This window comes from Fukomys damarensis, unplaced genomic scaffold, assembly GCF_012274545.1.
Source record: "Fukomys damarensis isolate Sample0158 unplaced genomic scaffold, DMR_v1.0_HiC HiC_scaffold_9, whole genome shotgun sequence".
In the NCBI taxonomy this organism is placed as follows: domain Eukaryota; kingdom Metazoa; phylum Chordata; class Mammalia; order Rodentia; family Bathyergidae; genus Fukomys; species Fukomys damarensis.
This window is the reverse complement of record NW_022900921.1, coordinates 24,293,520-24,302,441: the sequence shown is the minus strand read 5'-3', so window position 1 is coordinate 24,302,441 and position 8,922 is coordinate 24,293,520. Positions and strand designations below refer to the sequence as shown.

General features: G+C 47.0%; 1 pseudogene; it reads left to right on the top strand.

Moving 5' to 3' along the window:
* The first annotated feature begins 924 nt into the window (after positions 1 to 924).
* LOC104860983 lies at positions 925 to 6,528 on the top strand (annotated as a pseudogene).
* Positions 6,529 to 8,922: the final 2,394 nt, after the last annotated feature.

Genomic DNA, 8,922 nt, shown 5'->3' with positions numbered 1-8,922 from the left:
AGCCGCGTGTTTGGGTAGGGAATGAGATGCTGGGTATGTGCTGCAGAGTGCAAACACCAGTGGCAGGTGTAGGTTGCAGGGAGGATGTGGCATGTGTTCCTGCTTGTGTGAGCACTGGTGACATGGGTGACATGCCTTGCTCTTAGGGACGGACGGGAGGGGCGCTCCCTGGTATGGGGAAAGGACATGTCTGGGAGGAAGGCTGCCGGGTCTGGCTTAGCAGCTGACCTGTGCAGGCCAAGCGAAGGTTGACCTGCTCTGTGTCCTAGGTTGGCTGGCACAGCATCACTCCTGGTCACTGAAGGCGCTGGCCAGGGCAGGGAGCTCATTAGGTGCAGGCCATCTGGGGCAACATGGTGCAGGCCTTCCAGGGGGGCAGTGGAAGCTATTTTTAGTGGCCTGGGCTAACTCCCAAATCCTGCTGACTATTCCTGACACCAAAAGATTGCCCTGAAGGATGTGGAAAATTTTCATGTCAAGAATGTCTGGTTTCCCTTTGGCTAATCAAGGGCAGAGTGGAGAGACTGGGACAAAGACACCAAGGCCCAAGGGTGGCTGGGAAAATCTGCCAAAGCTGAAAGCATGGAGTGTCCCTCTTCTCGTCCTTTTGAGAGCAGCATGGACTTTACAAGAATCAGCTTCGTTATAGGTGACTGCTACAGTTTTAGCACTGTGGTTCCGTATCCAGGAAAGCCTTCAAGGCCAGTTGCTTACCCACTTTCAGGACCATTAAGTTCCAGAAGCTAAATTATAATAACGATAAACCCAGCTCCGTGTGTCATTTTCTAGAATGTTTATGATATGACAATGCAGTAGATCATTTCCATTTCATACAGGAAGAAACCGAGGCACAGAGAGCCGCTGAAACTTGCCTTTTTCCTGGTAGTAGCAGCTAGAAGAGTGATGGCGGTCAGTGCCTAAACCATGGCGTTCTGGTGCCAGGGAAATAAGGCCTTTGGAAACCTGGGCTCAGCCAGTTCCTTGCAAGACATGGAACCTGGGTCAGTGCTATGGAGTTGGCTGGGTTGTCATGAGGCTGAAGTAAGAAGCTGTCCTTTTGGTGCCGTGCACGAAGCCCGACACAGGCAGGTGCCCCTGAGGTCTCGGCTCTGCTCCCCACTGAACCCCTTTACTTGTCCTGCGGTTGCCCCTTATACCCGAAGTTCCTGAAATGCTGCCCCCTCAGGCTCTCGTGGCAGGCAGTGGGGGAGGGCAGCGACACGGTGTGGGGAAGAACAGGGGCTTGGAGGCCCCAACGCCAGCGGGGTCTTTTGTGCCTTGGGGGTCCACTGTCCTAGCTGTAGAATGGGCCTCGCAGGGCTCAGGAAGAGTTGGGGGGAGGGGTGGGCTCTGCTCCCCTTTCCCCCGTGTAATCCTCCCCCCGCAGGCGGGTGGGGCCCCGATGGCCCGCGGTGCTCTGCGGTGGGGCGCAGGAGGTGCGGACGTGCGTGCGCAGCGCGGCACGAATGGAATGCCCGCCGGCCGGGAGACGCGCTGTTCCTTCCGCAGCTCCGCGTCAGCTCAGGGCAGATTCTTTTGTGTTTTGTTGTGCAGATGGATAGTGTTCCATTATGTAGATGTATCTATAATTTCATGAACTAGTTTCCTAGTGATGGAAATTTGATTTGTTTTTAATTTTAGGCTAACTGCTACCCTCTGTGCTGGGGAAGCGGCGAACAATAGGGCCGCTCTGCGCGCTGCCCCCGTGGACCCTAGCCCCGTGTGTGTCGGGGTCTGAAAGCCGGGGTGCTGAGCTGCCTGGGAAGGGCTCCTCCCCACGGGGCTGTGAGGCAAAGGAGGCTGCGTTATCTCGTTCAGTGCCCTGCTACCCTGCCAGGGCATCTCTGGCATCGTCGCCCAGGTGGGGCTGGCTGGCACCTGCCACCTCCCAGCAGTGGGACTGGATTGAGGTTGGGGGCCCAGGAGAAGCTGAAAGCCTGCAGGTGCGCACAGCCTTTAAGAAGAGTAAGAGCTTTTCCCAGGACTAGAGTGAGGCTGTGTGGTCCCCAGTGAGCCTATTTTACAGCTGGGGAGACCGAGGCTTTCAGGAACATGCCCACACGTGCTGCAGGCACATATTCAATAGACCAGAAAGAATTCAAGCTCCTAAATAAAGAGAAAGAATCATCATTCATTCTGCCTTTCCTGTATACGTAATATCCTCAGGTAATCAAATGGTGACAGACATTCTTACTTTGAAATGTTTATAAAGGGGACAATAGAAGCTCAACAAAGGTTCCACCTCTGATAAATCAGTGAACTGGGCATTGGTTGGCTATACAGCTGCTTACATCACAAAAAGACACCAAACAGGTACTCTGAGCCTGCAGATGGAGAAACACGGACCCACCCATGAAGTAATCTTGCCAAATTTCCAACTGAATCTGATCATGTCCTGGACTTTAATGTTTCACAGGAGCTACAGGGGACAGAGGAACATGTTGAATATCACTGCAGGGATGCACTGTAGTCAGTAAACTCTAGCTGCAGTTACTAGATAAACAGCTGGCTTCTTCTACAAATTAATCCCAAGAAAACAGAAAAGATAGAAACAATAAACAAATGAATGGGAAATCTAGAGAGAAAATGAGACTTAGAAACAATTCAACCAATCACAAGATATAGCTCTTATTAGGACTTTGAGTGAAACAAGTCAGACAAATGAAAACCACTAGAAAATAATCAGGAAATTCAATAGAGCCCTTAAAATTACCTGTCTAGTACCTATTGTTCTATCTTGAATCCAGGTTCCCAGATGGGATTCTTGGAATCAGATTTCTTTGAGTCCCGACTGAGGGTAAAAGGTGGACACCTCGGGGCACTACTCCCTACCGTGCCCCCCAGCTCTTAGCAGAAAACCCCACACGGCATCAGACAGTTTGTGGAAGGAGGGTGCCAGGGAGGAGGGAGAGATGCTTCCTCTCTGCTATTCTCTGCACTCAGAGTCATCGTTTTTTAGTGTGTGCGTCTTGTAGTAGCCAGGATCTGACCTTTTTGTCCCATCTGCCTAGAGCCTGGTGTTTAAAATTAGCCCCCTTCAGCCTGGGATGCTGTGATCCTGCTGCCCCAGCAACCGTGTCAACAACAGCTCCTGTTGCTGGGACGCAGTGTATTCCAGAGTCTGGTGGCTCAAGGGTGCTGACATGCCACCCCTGGGAGGACAGGCCCACTGTGGGGTTCAGCCCCACTGGGACTCAGCACTGGCCTGCTCTGGCCAGTCCCTTGACTGACCACACACTAGTTCCGGGGCTGCAGAACAGCCCTCTGCTGCTGGTCCTGTGGTCACTTCTCGAGATGGTCCTTCCAGCTCAAACATGGAAAATGGAGTCCCTGTGAGTACTGCCCAAGGTCAAACAGCAAGTGATTATTATATCCTACAAGGTGGCTTTACAAAGTTTATATTTAAAATGAGCTGCTTTCATTTTAACAAGTCACCTCATGCCTCTGACAAAAGATTCAAAAATACAGAAGGAATCACTTCTCGTCATTTTGGCTAAGATCAAAGAATGAAGGATCCTGAGATGAGTGGCTTTTTCCATGCCTACCTCCCTTTTCCCCCTTCTCCACTCAGGAAACTGATGTGGTCTGTCTCACATCCTTCCAGAATATTCTGTTCAGCTTTCCTCATCAGGCTTTGGAGAAAGAATGAGGTCTCAGTGCTCCACAGTATCCGTGATGTGTGAGGAATAAGCCACTCTACTCTGCATTTGATAGCTACCAGTTACTCAACACCACCGGGCAAAATGAGATCTTGGGCAAATGTCGCTTTCAGTGGTCTGTGCCCCGACCCCCCCTGGTCTGTTGCACAGCCCACTTCCGTCCTTTCTCTCTTCTTTATCTTGGGAATGACTTACTGCGAGGATACAGCTGGCTGCCTCTGTGTTCTATAGTGCCCACCATCTGTCTAGGTGTAATTCATTCATGCTTCTTCGGGTAGGCAGGGAGGTTGTTTCTGGTCTTTTGCTTTTTTTTCACAAAGCTTCTGTGTAGATCCTCAAACACATGCATGAGGGCACGTGTGTGAGATAAATTCCTACAGGAACAGTACCATACTGATTTGTGTCACATGTGGTCCCAGTACTCTGGCTTCTGGGAGCAAAGACAAAAAGTTTCACTGCTAACCTGTAAGGATCCTGGCCTATGCTCTTGGCAAACAATTGGGAAATTAAAAGACAGCAACAAGAATTCCAGATGTCCAAGGAAGGGAGTGAACAGTTGTTGTGGGCCTATTACATGTTAGGCATTACCCATTCTCTAATTCTCACAGAAGATCAGTGAGGTCGGTACCTATTCCCATTTTACTGCAGTAGCTCAGAGAGAGTAAGTTATTTGCCTCATGGTGCACAGCAGGTAAGTGGCCAAACTGGAATTTGAACCTAAGTGAACTTGAGTCTAAAGCCTGTGTCATTTTTGCTCTACCACCTACAAATATATCCAGAGTAGCCAAGGGTCAGGCAGGTGTGTCATCCACTTCCAGGGGGCATCATTCATACAGCAGTGTGTGTGTTCAGCATCCCCTGGCACTGTGCAGTGCACAATCCTTATGACTGCACATGGCAACTCTGTCAGGGAGCCCACTCTGCTCTCAACAGCAGTCGCTGCCCTGAAGACTACGGGGCAGTAAAGCAGTAGACTCAGAGTTCTTTCATTTGTTCACGAACAAGTTATCAATAGACAGTAATAATACAAGAGCACCTGCTTGTGACTCTCAGCCATCGGGACTTGGAGGTGCCCTGCAATTGAGGAGGAGGCGGGGAAGTACCCAGTTGGGCTAAGGATCTGGGAAGGTTCTTGGAGGAGAGGCAACTGGGCTGTGTCCTGAAGGGCCAGTGAGAGTCTGCTAGGTGGGAGCAGATGAAGGGAGAGAGCGCAGAAAGGAGGGCAGGTCGGGCAGGGCCTTCGTAAGGCACAGGTGTGACCTGGGCAGACCCAGCAGAGCTGCGAGTGGGCACTGCTAGGAGGCAGGGAGTGGGTGATACGGTGTGTGGCTGGGCACCGGACAGGTGCGGGGGGGCTTGAGCACACAGACACTCACCGTGTGGGCAGCAGCACCGAGGGACCCTGGAGCCCCTCCCTGTTTCTAATTCCTGCTCTGGCTGTGGGGCCTTGGACCTCTTATGAGCTTGTGGTGTGAGGGCAAGGGCTTCAGTGAGAGCCCCTGCAGAAGTCCCCGAGTGCCATTCTGTGACGGAGCCCTTTGTGTGACAGCACAGGCCCCTCTGCTGTCCTCACCCTGTATGTCCCCTGGTGTGCCATGTGCTTCTGCCTGGGCCAGAACTCACCGGGTGTAGATGGGGCAAGGACGGGCTGGCTCTGCCAGTCTGGCCGCTGTTGGGCTGGACCTGATGACTGTGGGGACACTCCTTCCAGCCACCTCCTGTGGAGGAGAGGGTGGGGAATGGGCAGTGGGGACCAGAGTGAAACCACCCTTCACTCACTGTGTCCTTACCTCTCCTGCTCACCCTCAGGTGTGGGTGAGCAGATCCACGCACCCAGTTTGCACAGCTAGGAAGTTTCAAGCCGGTTTAGGCTCAGGTGGTTTGCTGAGCCCATTAGTGCTCCAGACTGATAATGACGTGGCTGTCTATCATGTCCTGCTACCTGTGCCCTCAAACACACCTGTGTTCATCAGGAATGTGGCCAATGACATTAGGTCTGAAGATTTCGGCTTGAATTTGGCTGCTATGTCCTAGAGTTGATGTGTATGTTCCACTCAATTTCTACACTCATCGTCCAAGAGGATTTGCTTATGTTCAATTTGAGGATGCTCGAGACGCTGAAGATGCTTTATGTAATTTGGACAGAAAGTAGATTTGTGGACTTCAGATTGAAATTGCACAGGGAGATGGGAAGACACCAAATCAAATGAAAGCCAAGGAAGGAAGAAATGTGTACAGTTCTTCACGTTATGATGATTATGATAGATCCAGGTGTTCTAGGAGCTGGAGTTATGATAGGAGAAGATCAAGAAGTCGGTCTTTTAGCTGGGCATGGTGGTGCACACCTGTAATCCCAGCACTCAGGAGGCTGAGGCAGGAGGATCGCTGTGAGTTCAAGACCAGCCTGGGCTACACAGTAAGTTCCACATGAGTCTCAACTACATAGTGAGACCCTGTCTCAAAAAAAAAAAAAAAAAAAAAGAAGCCTGTCTTTTGATTACAACTGTAGAAGATCTTATAGTCCTAGAAACATTAGACACAAGGTAGCAGAAACCATTCCGACAATGATACATTCAAACACCAAAATCGACCATTTTCAAGATTTAAATCCAATTCAAGATCATGGTCCAAGTCCCATCCCAAGAAAGAAATGAAGGCTAAATCACATTCTAGGTCTGTGTCTCACACCTAAACTAGAGGTACCTCCGAAAGAAATTCCAAAGCACATTATAAGTCTGGCTCAAGATATGAAAAGGAATCAAGGGGAAAAGAGCCACCTAGATCCAAATCTCAGTCAAGATCACAGCCTAGGTCTAGGTCAAAATCTAAGTCAAGGTCTTGGACTAGTTCTAAGTCCAGTGGCCACTGATAGTATTAAGCACGATAACTTTTAGGCATGTGTCATTCACTTGCTCACAGTTTGGTAATACTTAAATTATCAGGATTACAATGTTGCGATGGTGTGTAAAAAACCTGTTAGTTTTCCCTATACCAGGCAATGGTTATAATTAAAATATGCTGTTGAGAAGACACTCTTAAGAGTCCAGTTTGGGGAGGGGAGGAGGGGGTGAAGGGAGGGCAGGGACAAGGGGAAAAATGAGAATCAAGACCTATTATGTAAAGGTACAGAATCCCAATGATGAATGTAATTGTATTGTATATGTAGATTGTACCAATAACCTCAATAAAAAGAAAAAAAAAAGAAGAAGAAGAAGAAGAAAAAAAAAGAGTCCAGTTTGTTTAATGTTATGGGCAGCTGCCCATATGTGGTGTCTCTGTATGTTTTTGTAAAGATTCTCATTTTTATGCTTGAAGTATTTGGTGAAAAGATGTTGGTTGACCATAATTTGAAACACTGCCTTATAAAAAAATAAACTTTCATATCCATATTTGGTAGAATGGTTAACCTAGAAATGTAGTGTGCTAATAAGATAGAATGATACAAAAATTTAAAAAAAGCAAAGGTAGAATGATACAAAAGTAAAGTTATAGCCACAGTACAACACTGACTGCTCAGAAACATTAGGCTCAGGGTGGACCTTTACATCTTTCAAGGTGGGTAGGCCCAGATAATAGCTCGTTTATGCTACAGTGTGGAGGAGTCAGCACCACTGTCTTGGGCAGTGTTGAGAGTTGCTATGAATATTTGGAACATAAACACTTCAAAAAGCTGCCCTTAAAATCTGAGCAGGTCAATGATGGCAGAAATAATTTTAAGGAGGAAGGTATATTCTTAGTAGTTATTCTAAAATGTAAGGAGTGGTGTTGACCATTGTTGCTTAGTTTCTTTTTTACTGCTGTTAGAAGTAAATTGTTTCAGTGTAAGTTTTGTTTGTGTGTATGTATAGAGTAAAGGAACTGAAGTTTGATGCTTACAGCACTGACCATGTACATTTGTATCAAAATTTGATACACAATGGAGGCTTGCTGTTCACATTTCAGTTTATTCACTGTGAGGCAAGTTGAAATACAACATTCCCATCCTGATTCTGTGCTGCCATGCAATTTTAAATAGTTTTGGAAAACAGGATTAGTTTAAGGAAGAGCCACATCTCCTGAGTTTTTGATTATCATTGTAGTACCTAACTAAAAATGAGGAATTAGTACTCTCAACGTATTTATAATTTCAAGTATCTCTGAAAGATTTTTTGGAGGCAATAAAGAATGGCTTGAAATGTCCAGTCACATTTCAAAATAAAACCTAGCATCTTTTAAAATCTTAAAATGCTTGCTTGCAGATAAAAGAAAGAAATGTTGTAGGTAAATGATTCCTTTCAGAGAATTTCTTTTTTCAATTTTGTTTTTAGAAATCTAGGCCTTGCCTGTAAAGATTTTAAAAAATTATTTTTAAATACTGTTTGTGGAATGTGTTTAAATAATTGATTCTAGAACCTTTGTATATTTGATACTATTTCTAACTTTCTTTACTGTTTGCAGTTAATGTTCGTGTCTGCTATGCAATCATTTATATGCCTGTTTCTTTAATATTTTAGATTTTCCTGGATGTATGGTTTAAACAACAAAAAGTCTATATAAAACTGTAGTGGTAGTTGCAGTTCTAGCAAAAAAGGGAAGTTGTACCTTAAGAAATAAGGGGTATCAGGCTGGGGATTTAGCTCATGGTTTCACCACCTGCCTTGCAAGCACAAGGGCCAGAGCTCAATCCCCAGTACCAGAAAAAAAAAAAAAAAAAAAAAAAAAAAAAAAAAAAAAAGAAAGAAAGAAACAAGGGGTATATGGGGGAATGACCCAAGACTGCTCCTGGCTCCAACAGATTATGCCATGGCTACTTCCCTTATTGGGCCTGCTGACCTGCGTGTGTCTTCTGGCATGGTAGGCCCCTGTCTGTTTGGCTGTTTTCAAAATTTCTTGAATGCATGCATGCATGAGGGCATTTACCAACCAGACAGTCACAGGACTCACCATGAAGGGGTATCTATTGGCCTCTGGCAGAGGGAAGAAGCACCCACCTACCGCTGCCCCCACCACATCCAGGTTTAGCTCCAACCTGCGCCTCAGCTCGAAGCAGCTCCAGAAGAAGAGACCTTTGCCCAATAACCATAAAACAAAAGCCTGGAATGTTAGATTTCTCTCACTTTAAGATAGCCGCTACATAAAAAGAGTCACCTTCTTCCCATAATGCCCTGCTTCTCACCTAAAAATATGGCTTCTCCCACTAAAGGACAGCCTTCTTCTTCCCATCATGCCTCTTCCGGCCAAGAAAGAAGCCCTTCCTAATGACGTCACAAGCTCCCCCAATCCC